A 6,709-nucleotide genomic window follows, 5' to 3' on the forward strand; every position below is an offset into this window, starting at 1 on the left:
CAGGCATGCGCTACCACGCCCGGCTGATTTTTTGACTTATTGTAGAGATGAGGTCTCGCCGCCCAGGCGGGTCTCAAACCCGCGGGCTCTGGCCATCCACTCACCTCAGCCTCCCAAAGGCGTGGGATGACAGGCTGAGCCACCGAGCCCGGCTGACTTTCAAACTTTTACTGGAGAATGGCAACTGTCTTTTGCAAGTGTTACACCAATTTAAACCGGCGACAATTGTGAGTGGCTGCTTCTTCTCACCCTTACTCATATAGTGCATCACTGATAGTTTTGATCTTTAAGACTATGACAGGGGAGCAACGCTGTTTTGTTGGTGGTTTCTTTTACATTTAAATTTCTCTTTCTATTGCCATTAAAACAGAAAGTCTTGAAACCTGATGAGACAGACTATAAGAGGAGCAGTATGCACAGATATAACCAGTGCAACTGGGAAATAAGTGTGAACTCTTGTCATTGAGAAGGACACATTTTCCAGCTCCATCAGCACCAAAAGTGTCCCACCGGCAGCAGTCATGCTTTCTCCTACCGTCAACTCCCATATCTACTCAGAATACCTAAATTTTGATCTCACGCTTCTGTCACCAAAAGGAACTGGGACTCCCCAGACACCTGTGGTGGGAAAACTCAGGCTGGGTCTGGAATATCCTCTGGTCGTCAGAGGCACGTATGAGCCAGTGGTGCCAGAGACAGTGTCAAAGACACAAAGGAGTCGGCGTGGGGCTCCCACGAAATGGGGGTCAATGTCAACATTAGGAAGAGAGAGAGAATTACGCTGAGTCAGGACAAGCGGCATCAAGGGTTAGGCAAGCATAACGACGAGACCCAAAAGAACCAAGTTGATTTTTAAAGTGTGTAAAAAGGTCAATAGAGAAAAACAGAGACTGGAATAAGTGACGTTTAAATTGTATTTTAATATCTATAGCTAAGTTATTATATATGAGTCTTCGGTTTTTCTCTGAGAGATAAGTTTCTTAGAAAGCATTCTTTATGAGACGCATCAGAGCACGGTGCTTACGAAGGAGAACTCTGGAGCCAGACACTCCGAAGTCAAGCCCAGCTTCCTCACGGGCTAATCTCTCTGTGTCTGCCTCCTCAGGTGGAAGGTGGCAGTCACAGTGCCCACTCCACAGAGCTGCTGTGAGTTTAAGTGAGCTGATACGTATCGAGCACTTCGAACGGTGCTTCGTACATCACAATCATGTGCTTTTAAAGATCCATCCATCTATCGTCTACCAAGCTTATCGATCGGCTATGTATGTCGCTAGCTGATCTATCATCTGTTACCTATCATCTACCCATTTATCTTATATGTGTATCATGTGTCTCTCTATTATCTGTCATCTAGTCATCTACCTTATCTGTCATCTATGTATGTATGTGCCTATCAGTCATCTATTCATCTATGCATCTATCCATCTATCATTCGTGTACTTCTTTCTTTCTCTTTCTTTCTTTCTTTCTTTCTTTCTTTCTTTCTCTCTTTCTTTCTCTCTTTCTATCTATCTATCTATCTATCTATCTATCTATCTCTAAAGCAAAGAAGGGAAACTGGTACCAATCTCTGTGTCAGTTAAAGCACATAGATTAGAAGCAACAAATCTCAGTTTGGATAGGTTTTCTATCACTGTAAATACAAAATGTTCTATTATAAGTTCCTCAAAGGAAGGAAGGGTCTTAACTTTCTCAAAGGAAGAGTGCTTGACATACATCATGTGGTCAATAAGTTGTTGATGAAAGACAATAAACTGAAAAAAACCTAAAAGTTAAAATTAATATTAAAATTTGAAATCTAGTCCCAAATGTCTGATTAGAAATGGGTTTTTTCAACTTTAGTAGGTACTATGACAGACTGTAATATGCCTTCCTTAATATTTATTCTTAGTGGTTTTTATTAATTTAGCAATTAAATTTTATTTGAGACACCAAGACATCTAGCTGTAAGACTATGTTTATTAGCTTCTCCTGTCATTAGATGTGGCTACGTGACTAATGATGAAGATTGATGATGATAGATGGCTGAAAGTCTGCTTAGAAGGAGCGGCCGTGATATTTTTACCCCTTCTTTCTTCCTGCTTCCTGGATTACAGATGTGATGGCTGGAGTTCAGGCAACTACTTCGGTCCTTAAGGCAGTGCACTGAAATGACGGGACACAAAGACAGAAGATGTCAGCCATTGTGAAGCTGCGATACCAGTCTTAGATGGTCTACCTGTATAATCATTTTTAACAGAAGGAAGATATATGCTGCTATCTTGTTTAAGCCACTGTTATTTGGGGATTCTCTATTCTATGCAGCCAAATGTGATCCCAAATGATAGACTACTATCCACTTATTTAACATATATTTTCAAAACCTACTGTGTACAAACCATCATACTAGATACCATGTAGGATTCAAAGTTGCTTAAGATGTTGATCTTTATCCTTCAGGATCTTATAATTTAGTAAGAAATGTAAGTATATACATATGATTCAAATATTTTAAGTTACATTTGCTCTAGATAATTTTGTGTAAGTGGTTGCCCATAAGCACATGGGAAGTAGATTAAAAGTAACACAGCTAGTAAGAAGCTGTGTGTGTGTGTGTGTGTGTGTGTGTGTGTGTGTGTGTGAGAGAGAGAGAGAGAGAGAGAGACTGAGAGACTATGTTTTTATCCTAAACCATAACAATATACATTCAGAAATCCTGATAGGAATCTAGCATTCTGATAACATATCTAAAAATTATATTTCACATTTGACTCTATCCCGGATTGAATCGGCCTACATGCATTCAAATCAACTTTGCTTAGAACTTGAGAGTTTAGTATTGTTTTCACTTTCTGATTGGGTGGGAACCTGGCTTATGTGTTCGACATAAAATTACTTCTTACCGCCGGGCTCGGTGGCTCAGCCTGTAATCCCGCGCCTTTGGGAGGCTGAGGTGAGTGGATTGCCTGAGCCCGCGGGTTCAAGACCCGTCTGGGCAACGAGACCTCATCTCTACAATAAATCAAAAAATCAGCCGGGCGTGGTGGCGCATGCCTGTAATTCCGGCTACTTGGAAGGCTGAGGCGGAACGATCGCTGGAGCCCAGCAGGCCGAGGCTGCGGTGGCTGGGAGTGGCCGCTGCACTCCAGTCTGGGAGACAGAGTGAGACTCCGACTCAAAAACAAAAAAAAAATTACTTCTTACAACTCATCACAGATAATAAAATGAAAAGGTTGAAAGGAAACTGATAAAGGAATACCCGCTACATTAAAAACATACTCACCAGATTTATAAGAGATGTGAATAATTAATAAAATTTCAGAATAAGCCTTTACAAAGTATAGATGACGTATGGATTCGTGCAAAACAAAACGTGTAAGTGATATGGGATGTAAGTAAACCTGCTTTGGTTTAAGAGTCCCATTTCAGAACGTCTTTAAAGACATTCACATGGGCTAGAAGCTGATGACTATGAGCATACTAATACATGCGAGCACAGATCACATGTTTTGCCATCACGGTGAACTTGTGCTTATGTGTCTGGAGCAGCTCATTTGAAAACGCACCACAGTATGGATCAAATTCGGTGGACATGCAATTATTTAGCAGACTTAGGAAGTGGCATTTCTTAGAGAAAGCAGGATTTCGTTTTTATGTCCTGTCAGTGAAATTTGGATTTGAAAAAACATTTCAAGCTATATTACCTCTGCCTAAGCTGAAAGTGTCAATTTGATTTTCACTGTTCATAACGCCTTCCAGAGTTTTGTTGTTTGACCTTGAAACACCCTCCTCAACCTCTGAGTGTGCCTCAAAGGCAAAGTCTTCTGGCCCAAGAATGACCGTTCTCATGTTGTCTCCATAAGAAGAACTCAGTGGGTGTTAATAATTAGGAGTTTGTATTGTGGACCTTATGGTAGAATCTCACTGCCAAAAAAATACTTCTTAAGACAGCCAGCTTGGCGATGAAGTGGAAACAACATGGGCTTTGAAGAAAAAAAAAAGGAATAAAAAACAAACAAAACTCTGGCACTTGGTTTCTAATCGAGTCTCTTCTTTTTAACTGTGTGATCTTAGATAGGTTATGAAACTTTTCTGACTCTTAACTTTGCTATGCTGTGAGGAAAAACGCAGGGTTAAATTGGTAGACACTGAATTCCAGTGGATTGAATTTTAATACACATTCACTGTGTAATTTTGAGCACTTATAAATATCCCTTAACCAAATGCCTCATGTGTGAAATGGGTATAAAGCAGCAGTACCTGTTTCATAGAGTTGTCTAATTGCATGGAGAGTGATTTTTCAGTATATGATAGCTATTATTACTATATTTAAATGATGGCTACCTCATTATTTCTATTGCTTTCTATGCAATGGAAAAAATGGTATGAACTTTATGCCGGCTTAAGTTAAATAATATATATAAACCAGCCATTATGGTGCAGAGTAGATGCTTACTACATAGTGATCATTATCTGAAAAATATTCACAAGTATTTTTCAGATAATACGTTTAAAGCCCAGCATAGAGGACAGAACAGAAAAGATGCTCGATAAATGTTAATGCCAACATGGAAACATTTTCTTTTTCCACAGACATAACTATGAAAACATAGGAAAAATAAATATTAGATATGGATTCGCCCTGCTGGAGTTATGCCTTGTAGCTTTTTCTTTTTTAACTTCTACACTTTTTATTCTAAAGATGTGGGGTACAATTCAGGGTTAGGTCTATAAACATTCATTATGCAGGCACCCTTGTTGATGAGGGTGGCCCCCTTCCCCAGGCAGATTCCCAGTACTGCCAATCCCACCGCCCCACTCTCCGCAGTTTCCCGCTACTGTCAATCCTTTTTTATAGTATTACAATAGTTGTTCAAGTCCACTTATGAGTGAGAGCATGTGATGCTCAGTTCTTTGTTCCTGTGAAAGATCACTCAGTATGATAGACTCTGAGTCCTTCAGGGTTGCTGTGAAGTTCATCGTTTTGCTCTTCTTTTTGACTGCATAGTATTTCATCATGTGCCACTTTTTTTTTATCCAATCCTCTTTTGATGGGCAGCACGGTTGGTTCCATGTTCTTGCTATTGTGAACAATGTTGAGATAATCATACGTGTGCAGGTATCTTTTTAATAGAGTGATTTGAGAAACCTACAGCCAGCATACTGCTAAACAGGCAGAAATTGGAACCATTTACCCTGAAAACTGGAACACGACAAGGATGCCCACTCTCACCCCTCCTGTTCAACATAGTTTTGGAAGTCCTAGCTAGAGCAATCAGACACAAGAAGGAGATCAGGGGGATCCAAATAGGAGTCAATCTATCCCTCTTTGCAGACAACATGATTCTACACCTCGAAAACCCAAGAGAATCTGTCAAGAACCTCCTTGCACTGGTAAAGGTCTGGCTAAACCACGAATAGTCAAAACAATCCTAAGCAAAAAAAAAAAAAAAAGCAGGAGGTATCACATTCCCAGACTTTAAGCTTTATTATAAAGCTACAATAACCAAAACTGCCTGGTATTGGTACAAGAACAGGCATGTAGACCAATGGAACAGAATTGAGATTCCAGAAGCAAAACCTCAATTTCTCAACCAACTCATCTTTGACAAAGCCTCCACCACCAACCACTGGGGAGAGGAGAACCTATTCAGTAAACGGTGCTCGGAAAACTGCCTGACCACATGCAGGAGACTAAAACAAGACCCCTACTTATCCCCATACTCAGAAATCAACTCTAAATGGATCAGAGACCTAAATGTAAAACCTCAAACTATAAGAACCTTTGAAGATGCAGGAGCCACGCTTATGGAACTTGGACCTGGCAACCAATTCCTGATCAAAACCCCAAGAGCCCAGGCCATAAGAGATAAGATAGACAAGTGGGGCCTCATCAAACTGACAAGCTTCTGCAAAGTCAAAGAAACCATCAAGAGAGCAGGGAGAAAGCCCACAGACTGGGAAAAAATATTTGCCAACACTATGTCTGACAAAGGCCGAACATCTAGGATCTACAAGGAACTCAAACGTGCTGGAAAGAAAAAAGCAGACAGCCCCCTTACAAAGTGGGCAAAAGATACGAACAGACAGTTCTCCAAAGAAGACAAACCAGCAGCCAACAGATATCTGAAAAAATGCTCAGCCTCACTAGTCGTCAAAGAAATGCAACTTAAAACCACACTGAGATGCCACCTACCTCCCGTCAGCATGGCCATCATCAATAACTCAAAAAACAACGGATGCTGGGGAGGCCGTGGTGAAAAGGGAACACTTCCACACTCTTGGTGGGAGTGTCCACTAGCACAGCCTCGGGGGAAAACAGTGTGGCGATTCCTAAGAGTTCTAAAACCTGGCCTTCCGTACGCAGTCCCTTTCCTGGGAATACCCTGGTAGCCTTAAGGCAACAGCATTTCAAGGCCGAGTCAGCCTCTATTCAAGTTCACCCAGGAAACAAGCACCCTGGGGTCAGTCTCAGTGTCTGAGCGAGACCTACCAACCACGTGACAAGTGGCATCTGCCCCTGCCCCCCGGCTGGTGCCCCTGCCTCTCCACCGCTTCCTCATCCCTGGACCCCCGCGGGGCCTGCCAGAGACCCCGCCGGGCCTCCCTGTCCCCGCAAGCCTCGTGTTTCCGGGGTGTCCGCGCTCCGCGAGAAACCGCTCTGCCGCGGCTGCTCGTCAGAGGAGCCTCGGCTCCCCCTGCGCCTGCGGAAGTCCAGGCCACCTCCGGG

At 42.2% G+C, this 6,709-nt stretch overlaps 1 long non-coding RNA gene across 1 annotated transcript in view; it reads right to left on the reverse strand.

Annotated features, from left to right (window-relative positions):
* Window positions 1-1,941: 1,941 nt before the first annotated feature.
* The window catches only part of LOC110594546, a 21,007-nt gene continuing 16,239 nt past the window's right edge, over window positions 1,942-6,709 (reverse strand). The window contains exon 2 of the long non-coding RNA XR_002481307.1: window positions 1,942-2,145. This is a non-coding gene — a long non-coding RNA (uncharacterized LOC110594546). The remainder of the gene's footprint in view (window positions 2,146-6,709) is intronic.

The sequence above is a fragment of the Carlito syrichta genome, unplaced genomic scaffold, assembly GCF_000164805.1.
Source record: "Carlito syrichta isolate Samal-C Ts95f unplaced genomic scaffold, Tarsius_syrichta-2.0.1 Scaffold316145, whole genome shotgun sequence".
Classification (NCBI taxonomy): Eukaryota; Metazoa; Chordata; class Mammalia; order Primates; family Tarsiidae; genus Carlito; species Carlito syrichta.